Raw genomic sequence first — 11,212 nt, forward strand, 5'->3', positions numbered from 1 at the left:
GAACATAGTGCCAAAGGCTTAATTCCAGCAATGTTTTTGCCATGTTAGGGGCATAGCTTGTAGGATCTAGAGCTGGATTTGACCTTTAAAATCTTATCTTCTTCTCCCCTTCCTCAATTTATTAATCAGAAAGCTGAGCTTCCCAGAAGTTGAAAGACTTCCCCTAGGTCTCACGGAGTTAGTAGCAAAGTTGGTATTTAAAAAAGAAGTTTTGACAAAATTCAATGTTTTTTTTCACTATAAATCTTCAGTGCCACTTAAACAGCTTGACTATTTTCAAGGACAACACATATTTGGATGCATGAGATTTAAAAGCCCTGGCTTTTTAAAAAAAAATCAGCTTCATTATTTTGGGGTTAGAACTCCCATTTTTTTTAATTTCATTTTCATTTAAGCATATTTTTAATTTTTTGTTTTAATATCACTGAAATTTGTATTCCTGTACCCTGTACCTTTCTCTGAAAATGCAATTCCACAGAGATTTATATCTCATATGTATGAAAGACATAAAAAAGGCAGGGGGAGTAGAGACAAATAAAGAAGAGAAAAACCAACCAAACCAATCACTACATAGGACAAATCTGGCATATACACAGTGTTCCAATTTGTGGACTCCTTGCCTCTGAAAATGACTAGGTTGAGTTTAGACCTAATAATTCAAAGCAACAAACATTCATCAAATACATACTATATACACAGAACTCAGAAGTCCTAGGGAAGATAAAAAGTTAAGATAAGATACAGTTCTCATCCTCAAGGAATTTATAGCCTATCAGGGACATAAAAACATACAGGAGAATGATCTGTGATTTAGTCAGTCAAGGCACAGAACTCATTCCAAAGAAACACATTACTTGCATTAAACAATCAAGAAGTTGTGGATTATTTAGTGTCATAAGTGGTAAGCATCAGAAGCTTGATGTGATTCCATGTCTTCCTAGCTCCAAACTCAGCACTGTATCCACTTCATTATGCCCAATGCCTATTTAAACCACATATAAATAATAAGTATAACATATATACATGACAACTCCTTTAGAAGTGTCAAAATGCAATGTGAGGTGTGAAAGGAAAAGTGTCATCACTAACTGAGGTGAAAAGAACTAATCAGTGTCAAGATTAAGGGATCTTAGGACTTTATAAGATTTCATGAAGGAGGGGACATTTAAATTAATTTATAAAGGCATTATTAATTTATAAAGGCATTTGAGATGGACAAAAGCAAGGAGTCAGGAAAATGTAACAGACCCCCAATGGGAAAAAGTAGTAAAGAGAAAAAAGGAAGGGTCTCTATGACAAATTAATCTTTTAATGTGAAATGAAATCTTTAATTGAAAAGCTATAAGGTGGCATATAGAACATTAAACTTAATGGAAAGAAATACCTAAGTTCAAATACTTTCTCCAACATGTGCTACTGACCATGGGCACATCATTTAACCTTGTAGATCACTTGCTGATTTTTAGTAATATAGGGAGGTTCCACATTGAGAATTCCTAACTGGCAAAAAAATCACAAGTCTGGACAAGATCCCTCCTCCTACTTCCTTCTAATTTTTTTTCATTTGTTTTAGTAAAAATTAATAAGGGAGCTTCAGAATGAAATTCTATTATGTAACAAACTATAAGCTCTCTAATATTGTATAGAGACTAGAGAAAAAAATAAACCCTTAGTACAAACAGTAAGGAAAACATCCAAGTGAATGAACTAACTGGAGTAAAATCATGTCTACAAGGTATTAATAATATCATTCAGTAGTCATGCATCAGTGCATTCACTGTCTTTGTGTAAGTAGGTGAACCAGATCTAACTAATGAAAAACTAAAAAAAATGATTCTTTGAAGTCACTGTTGCGTTGGTACTGGACATTTTTCACTTCCAATGTTTCCTCATAAATATACCTGAAACAGCTTCCTGATAATTAATTTGCTAGAAAAGCAAAACAAAACAAAACAATAAAACAAAAAAAAAGTAGATTAAGCTCTGGAAGTCAGCAAGGCAATAAATATTTATTAAACTCCCACTATGTGTCAGGCATTGTTCTGTTTGCTGGAGATACAAAGAAAGGTAAACATCAGTTTGGGCTCTTGGGAACTCACAATCTAATGGTGACAACATACAAACAATTATATACAAACAAAATGCATTCCGGATAACCTGGAGATGATCAACAGAGAGAAGACCCAAGAATTGAGCGGGGCCAGAAAACATTCAGTAGAATACATCTAGTACATTCATAAGCATTAAATGCCCATTTACACATGAGACTCAGAGAGGTTAAGCGAGAACTGGGTACAGTCACACAAATTGTAAATAACTGAGCCAGAATTTGAACTCAGGATCTTAGATCTCATTCTACTGCTTTTCTCCAACTACATCTTGTTCCTTTTCTTGACTGACAGTTTTCAAAAAAGAAGTACAGGAAACAGACTGTGAAGATAGATACAGATCACATGGTAAAACTCCTTTAATTATAATTTTAAAAATCCAAGTGCAGTTTATGATGATGATGATGATGATGAGGAGGAGGAGGAGGAGGAGGAGAAGGAGGAGGAGGAGGAGAAGGAGGAGGAGGAGGATTTAATTTCATTTTTTAAAAATGTTTCAAGTCAAGGCCCTTTATCTGAAATGTGTTCAAGACAAGGATGTCAATACCATCTACTGTGAGCTCATGATAATAATAATCTCTTATGTTGTATAGTATATCATAACTTTGGAAGTGATTTCACAAACTATCATATTTAATTCTTGAAAGAATACCATCAAATAGATCATTACTTTTTATTATTTAGGCATATCTATGATTTCTTTGAAAGAAGAGAACTTGCAATGACAATAAGGAAGTATTACCTAGCAATACTGAGAGATTTAATGACTTTCCAAGGTTTATACATATAGAATGTGTCAGGTGGGACTTCAATTCATGCTTTCTGGATTTTTAGGGTTACCTGTCTATGTACCATACCAAACTGCCTTTCTAGGTTGATTTAATAGAAGTGATTTTCTAGATCTGTTAGAAATTTCTTTAGCAATTTGAAACTGACATCTGGTCCTTCTATACCTTGATGTTTTAGAGGATACCAGGGATGTACCTGCTCTTCAGACAGCCAAGGGCTGATAGTTCCTTCAAATTGATGGAAGAAGTCTTTTTGCATATATTTCTTAACTGAGCAATGATTCATGTTATACACTGTGAATGGACCACTCCAAGTTTCTCACCCTTTACAATCTACAACCAGGTATTAATACTCTCGGACTCCTCAAAGTATGTTTTATTTACTTATCTATCTACATGTTTCTAGAACCAGAGGAACTTAAGTTACTGGAGATCAGCATCTTTTCCATTTATTATCTTTGCATCTCCCACAGCTTACTATAATGTATAGCTCATAGTAGTCTGCATCTAATTATTGTATGTTGTAGTAGTTTTAATAGCATCTAGGTCAGAGGGCTGAGATAAATAACCAAAATATCTCATTCCCAGCTTCCCGCAAAATTCCTTATCCCAAACTAGGACAGTAACTGTAGTCCAGTAAAATAACAGAGTCTAGTCAACCTTTCAATTTGGAGAGAGATTTGAGAAATATAGCCCATCTGTAAAGTAATGCAGGCTTATACAAAGTGATTCTTTTCAATTTACTTATTTTCTAGATATTATAGTTTGTTTGTTTTTTACTATTGTCTTATTTGGAATTATTAACAAAACCTTGTGTTTTTTAGAGTAATCTGAAGCATAGTAGATTTTTGTTTCATCACCTCGTTTTCACTGAATATATTTCTATTTTTCTTTTTTTAAATAAATTTATTTTTATTTTTAGTTTACAATACTCAGTTCCACAAGTTTGGGGTTCTAAACTTTCATCCCTTCCCTCTCTTCCCCCTTCCCCCCCAAACAGCATGTAATCCAATGTACGTTCTACATATATCTTCACATTGAAATTGTTTACATAATAGTCCAGTTGTAGAGAAGAATTATAACCAATGGAATGAACCTTCAGAAAGAAGAAGCAAAACCAAAAAAGGAAGGAAAAAAGAGAGCAAATAGTATGCTTCAATTTCCATTCAAACTCCGTAATTTTTCTCTGGATGTGCACAGCTTTTTCCATAGGGAGTCTTTTGGAGCTGTTTTTAAACCTCACATTGATGAGAGGAGCCAAGTCTACCTGGTTCTGCTCCCCTCTCTCAGCATCAGTTCATATAACTCTTTGCAGGTTGTAATGAAATCTGTCTGCTCCTCATTTCTTATAACACGATAGTATTCCACTACATTCATATACAACAATTTGTTTAGCCATTTCCCAATTGATTGGGATATCCAATTCTTTTTCATGACAGAAAGAACTGCTATAAATAGTTTTGTACATACTGGTCTATTTCCCACTTGAGTGATCTCTTTGGGATACAGCCATAGAAATGGTATTGCTGGGTCAAAGGGTGTGCATATTTTATAGCCCTTTGGGCATAGTTCCAAATTGCTCTCCAGAATGGCTGGATCAGTTCACAACTCTACCAACAATGTTCAAATATTCTAGGGGTGAGAGCAAAGATGGTGGCTGGAAAAGAGATTCGCTTAAACTCTCCCCCAAATCCCTCCAAACACCTGCAAAAATGACTCTAAACAAATTCTAGACCTACAGAACACATGAAATAACAGAGGGAAACAATTCTCCTGCCCAAGACTGCCTGGATGCTCCCTGGAATGGGTCTCTGCACCATGCTGGGAGTGGATAACAGCCCAGCATGGGCCATGCCAGGAAAAACCAGGTCAGGAGAAGACCAGGCAGAGCAGGTTTCATGGCCCTGAATCATTGAGCTGTGGCAATTACCAGACTTCTCAACCCACAAACACCAAGATAGATTACCAGGTCAGTGGGAAAACTTCTGGATCAGGTTGAAAGGAGTACACGGTCTGGCCCCAGCCCTGGGAGCAATGGAGGTGACATTACAGCAGAAGCAGGAAGCTCTGGTGGCTGCTTTCAGATCTCCAGCAGCAGCTGCTTCCAGAACCTCTGGCCAACGTAGTGGAAGAAATCAAGGAGTCATCAAAGTGGGAGTGCAGGAATTGCTTTGCTGGTGCAGAGGCAGACCTCTCTTGCTCTGTCCTGCTTGAATCTGGGTTGCAGTCCTAGTTGGCAGTTCTTGGGAGAGGAGAAGAGCTCCAGTGGCAGAACTTGCAGTGACAGTGGAATAAAAGTAGCTTTGAAAACAGCAGCACAAAACCACTGAAGTTTGAGACCATGCAATCTTTTCTCTGGAAGCAGTCATACCCTGACACAAAGCTCAAAAGTCAGGAAATGGCTGGGAAGATGAGCAAGAAGCATAAAAGGACTCACACTATAGAATCTTTTTTCATGACAAAGATCAAAACATAGAGCCAGAAGAAGTCAACAAAATCAAAGAGCCTACATCAAAAGCCTCCAAGAAAGATATGAATTGGTCTGAGGCCATGGAAGAGTTCAAAAAGGATTTGGAAAATCAAGTAAGAGAAGTAGAGGAAAAATTGGGAAGAGAAATGAGAGTGAGGCAAGAAAATCATGCAAAACAAATCAATGGCTTGCTAAAGTCATTAAGCAGCACTGAAGAAAATAACACTTTAAAAAAATAGATTAATCCAAATGGCAAAAGAGCTCCAAAAAGTCAATGAGAAGAATGCCTTAAAAGGAAGAATTAGCCAAATGTAAAAGGAAGTCCAAAACACCAATGAAGAAAATACTACCTTAAAAATTGGAATGGAGCTAGTGAAAGCTAGTGAATTTATGAGAAATCAAGAAATTATAAAACAGAACCAAAAGAATGAAAAAAATGGAAGACAATGTGAAATACCTCACTGGAAAAACCACTGACCTGGAGAATAGATCCAGGAGAGATAATTTAAAATCTATTGGACTACTTGAAAGCCATGATCAAAAAAAGAGCCTAGACATCGTCTTTCAAGAAATTATCAAGGAGAACTGCGCTGATATTCTAGAACCAGAAGGTAAAATAGGAATTAAAAGAATCCACCAATTGCCTCTTGAAAAAGTTCCCAGAAAGAAAACTCTTAGGAATATTGTAGCTGAATTCCAGACCTCCCAGATCAAGGAGAACATATTGTAAGCAGCCAGAAAGAAACAGTTTGAGTAGTTGTGGAAACACAATCAGGATAACACAATATCTAGAAGCTTCTATCTTAAGAGAACAAAGAGCTTGGAAAGTGATATTCCAGAGGTCAAAAGAACTAGGATTAAAATAAAAAATCACCTAGCCAGCAAAACTGAGTATAATACTATAGGGCAAAATATGGATTTTCAATAAAATGGAAGACTTTCAAGCTTTCTGGATGAAAAGATGAGAGCTGAATAGAAAATGTGACTTTCAAATACAAGAATCAAGAGAAGCATGTAAAGGTAACAAGAAAGAGAAATTATAATGGAATTACTACAGTTGAATTGCTTTGTTTACATTCCTACATGGAAAGATGATATTTGTAACTCATGAGACCTTTCTCCCTATTAGGATAGATGAAGGGAATACACATATTTATACATAGATAGAGGGCACAGGGTGAGTTGAATATGAAGAGATGATATCAAAAAAATAAAATTAAGGGGTGAAAGAGGAATATATTGGGAGTAGGAGAAAGGGAGAGATAGAATGGGGTATCTTACATGCAAGTGGCAAGAAAAAGCAGTTGTATTGGAAAGGAAGAGGGGGCAGGTGAGAGGGAATGAGGAAATCTTGCTCTCATCAGACTTGACTTAAAGAGAGAATAATATACAAATTCAACTGGGTATCTTACCCTACAGGAAAGTAGCGGGGGATGGGATAAGACAGGTAGATGATAGAAGAGAGGGCAGATTTGTGGAGCAGGTAATCAAAAGCAAACACTTTTGAAAAGGGACAGGGTCAAGAGTGAAAACTGAATAAAGGAGGGTAAGTGGGGAGGAAAGAAGTGAGAGAATTTGGAACTCTAATTTCTAAAAACAAATCTTAAAAATTGTTTTTACATGCAACTGGGAATTAAGATATACAGGCAATGGGGCATAGAGATTCTTCCTGCCCTACAAGAAAGTACAGGGGAAAAAGGTTGAGGGGCGGGGAGGATTGGGGTGACAGAAGGGAGGGCAGACTGGGGAAAGGGACAATCAGAATATATGCCATATTGGGGTGGAAGAGGGTAGAATTGGAGAGAAAATTTGTAACTCAAAATCCTGTGGAAATCAATTTTGAAGACTAAAAATATTAAATAATAAAAATAAATTTGAAAAGAAGACTTGAATAAAAGAAAAAACTGAAAATGGAAAAAAACAATATTGCAATTTACCCACATTCTCTCCAGCATTTATCATTTTCCTGTTTTATAATGTTAGTCAAAATGATAGGAGAGATGTGGTATGTAACAGTTGTTTTGATTTCTATTTCTCTAATCAATAGTGATTTAGATCATTTTTTCATGTGGCTATAGATATCTTTAATTTCTTCCTCTGAAAACTGCCTGTTCATATCCTTTGAAAATTTCTCAAGTATGGAATGACTTATATTCCTATAAATTTTCTCAGTTCTCTGTATATTTTAGAGATGAAGCCTTTATCAGAGACAATGGTTGCAAAGATTCTTTCCCAATTTTCATCTTCACTCCTGATCTTGGTCGCATTGGCATTGATTGTAAAGAAAAAAAAAGAAAAAAACAACTTTTCAATTTAATGTAATCAAAATTATGCATTTTTTTCATTTTGTAATGTTCTTTTACTCTTCCTGGGTCATGAATTTTTCCCTTCTCCATAAATCTGGAAGGTAAACTATTCCTTGCCCTCCCAAATTGCTTATAGTATCAGCCATTATTCCTAAATATTGAACCCATTTTGACTTTGTTTTTGTGTATAGTATAAGATATTGATCTATGCCCAATTTCTGCCATACTATTTTCCAATTTTCCCATCAGTTTTTGTGAAATAAAGTAAATTCTTTTTTTCCTCTTTATTTAATATATTTTTTTAGTTTTCAATATTGATTTCCACAAGATTTTGAGTTACAAATTTTTTCCCCATTTCTACCCTCTCTCCCATTCCAAGATGGTATATATACTGATTGCCCATTTCCTCAGTCTGCCCTCCCTTATGTCACCCCCCCCATCCATTTTCCTCTTAGTTCCTTGTATGGCAAGATAGATATCTATACATAATTGCTTGTATATCTTATTTCCCAGTTGCATGTAAAAAAAGTAACTGTTTTTGAGCATTTGTTTTTAGAACTTTACCTTCCAAATATTCTCCCTTCTTCTCTCCCCACACACCCTCCTTGATAAGTCAAGCAATTCAACATAGGCCACACATGTGTCTTTATGCAAAACACTTCCATAACAGTCATGTGAAAGACTAACTTTATTTCCCTTCATCCTATCCTGTCCCCCTTTATTCAATTTTATCCCCTTGACCCTGACCCTTTTCAGAAGTGTTTGCTTTTGACAGCCTTCTCCCCCACTCTGCTCTCCTTTCTATGATTTACATTCTCTTATCCCCTTTCCCCCTGCATTCCCATAGGGTAAGATACCCAATTGAGTGTGTATGTTATTCCCTCCCCAAGTCAAGTCTGATGAGAGCAAGATTCCCTCATTCCCTTTCACCTGCCCCCTGTTCCCTTCCAGTAGACCTACTTTTTCTTTCCACTTTTATGTGAGATAATTTACCCCATTCTATCTCTCCCTTTCTCCTTCTCCCAATATATTTCTCTCTCACCCCTTAATTGCATTTATTTAATTTTAGATATAATCCCTTCATATTCAACTCACCCTGTGCCCTCTATCTAGCTCTCTACATATCTACATATCCCTATATTCATATCTATATCTATCTATCTATCTATATCTATATCTATGTATGCATCTATGTATCGAATATCTATCATTTGTCATCTATCTATATTATATGTGTATATATATGTGTGTGTGTATATACACGCACATATACATATGTGTATACATATACGTGTGTGTGTATATATACATATATATGTATATATACATATATATGTATGTGTATATATATATATATATATATATATATATATATATATATATATATATATATATATATATATATATATATATATATTCCCTTCAACTACCCTAATACTTAGAAAGGTTTCATGAGTTACAAATTTTATCTTTCCATGTAGGAATGTAACCAAAACCATTCACTTTTGATAAGTCCCTTATGATTTTGCTTTCTTATTTACTTTTTCATGATTCTCTTGATTCTTGTATTTGAAAGGCAAATTTTTTTCTTCAGCGCTGGTCTTTTTCAAGACTGCTTGAAAGTCCTCTATTTTTTTAAAAATCCATATTTTGTCCTGTAGTATTATTCTCAGTTTTGCTGGGTAGGTGATTCTTGGTTTTAATCCTAGCTCCTTTGACCTCCACAATATCATATTCCAAGCACTTTGATCCCTTAATATAGAAGTTGCTAGATCTTGTGTTATCCTGCTTGTGTTTCTGCAATACTTGAATTGTTTCTTTCTGGCTGCTTGCAATATTTTCTTCTTGACCTGGGAACTCTGGAATTTGGCTATAATATTCATAGAACTTTTCTTTTGGGGTTCTTTTTCAAGATGTGATCACTGGGTTCTTTCAATTTCTATTTTTCCCTCTGATTCTAGAATATCAGGGCAGTTTTCCTTGATAATTCCTGGAAAGATGATGTCCAGGCTCTTTTTTTAAATTATGGCTTTCAGGTAGTCCAATAATTTTTAAATTATCTCTCTTGGTTCTATCCTCCAGGTGAGTGGTTTTTCCAATGACATATTTCACATTGTCTTCCATGTTTTCATTCCTTTGACTCTGTTTTATAAGTTCTTGATTTTTCATAAGGTCACCAGCTTTCACTTGCTCCAATCTAATTTTTTAGGTGATATTTTCTTCAGTGTTCTCATGGACCTCCTTTTACATTTGGCTAATTCTACCTTTCAAGACATTCTTCTCCTCATTGGCATTTTGGAGCTCTTTTGCCATTTGGGTTAGTCTGTTTCTTCAGGTGTTTTCTTCAGTATTTTGGGGGTCTCCTTTAGCAAATCATTGACTTGTTTTTCATGATTTTCTTGCATCACTCTCATTTCTCTTCCCAATTTTTCCTCTGCTTCTCTTATTCGATTTTCCAAATCCTTTTGGAGCAATTCCATGGCCTGAGAACAATTCATGTTTTTCTTGGAGGCTTTTGATGTAAGCTCTTTGACTTTGTTTTCTTCTTCTGCCTGTAAGTTTTGATATTCTTTGTCATCAAAAAAAGTACAGTCTGGGTCCATTTTCACTGCCTGTTCATGTCCCCAGCCAACTACTTGACCCTCGAGCTTTTTGTAAGGGTATGACTGCTCGTAGAGTAGAGAGCACTTTGTCCCAAGCTTTAGGGGCAGTTCTGCTGTTTTCAGAGCTATTTTTACCCCACTGTCACCACAAGTTCTGCCACAACAGCTCTCCTCCAACCCCAAAAATGTTCAAACAGGAACACGACCCAGATACAAGCAGGGCAGAGCAAGAGAACTCTGCCTCTGCACCAGCAAAGCGCTTCATGCACTCCCATTCTGATCTGCACCTGGATCCTCCCGCTGGGAGTGTCTGGGGCTAGAAGCAATCACAGCTAGAGCTCTGGAAGCAGCTACAGCAGCTTCCTGCTGCTGCAGCCAGCCCCAGGGCTGGGGCTGACCAACCACTCCTCTCACCCAGATCCAGCAGTTTTCCCACTGACCTTTCAATTTGTCTTTGGTGTTTGTGGGTTGAGAAATCTGATAGCTGTGATAGCTTAGTGATTCAGGGCCTTACAGCTTGTTCCACTCAATATCCTCAGTACCTGGTCTGTCCTGATGCAGCCCATGCTGGGCTGAGCTCTGTTCCCATCATGGTGTGATAAACACTTCTCAGCAACCATCCAGGCCATCTTGTGATGTAAATCTGCTTCTGTCTGTTATTTTGTGGGTTCTGTAGCTCTAGAATTTGTTCAGAGCCATTTTTGGCAGGTGTTTGGAGGGATTTGGGGGAGAACTTAAGCTAGTCCCTGTTTTCCTGCTGCCATTGCCCAAATAGTGCATTCTTAACCCAGAAACTGGACTATTTAGGTTTATCAAAGAGTAGATTGCTATAGTTGTTGATTACTGCATCTTGTGTACCTAACCTATTTCACTGATCCACCACTGTTTCTTAGCCAGTACTAAAGTAATTTTGGTGACTGCTGCTTTATAACACAGT

General features: G+C 36.5%; 1 pseudogene; it reads right to left on the bottom strand.

The window, feature by feature from the left end:
* Nucleotides 1-10,904, bottom strand: part of LOC118841891 — a 51,975-nt pseudogene extending 41,071 nt beyond the window's left edge.
* Between the last annotated feature and the right edge of the window lie 308 nt (nucleotides 10,905-11,212).

The sequence above is a fragment of the Trichosurus vulpecula genome, chromosome 1, assembly GCF_011100635.1.
Source record: "Trichosurus vulpecula isolate mTriVul1 chromosome 1, mTriVul1.pri, whole genome shotgun sequence".
Lineage (NCBI taxonomy): Eukaryota > Metazoa > Chordata > Mammalia > Diprotodontia > Phalangeridae > Trichosurus > Trichosurus vulpecula.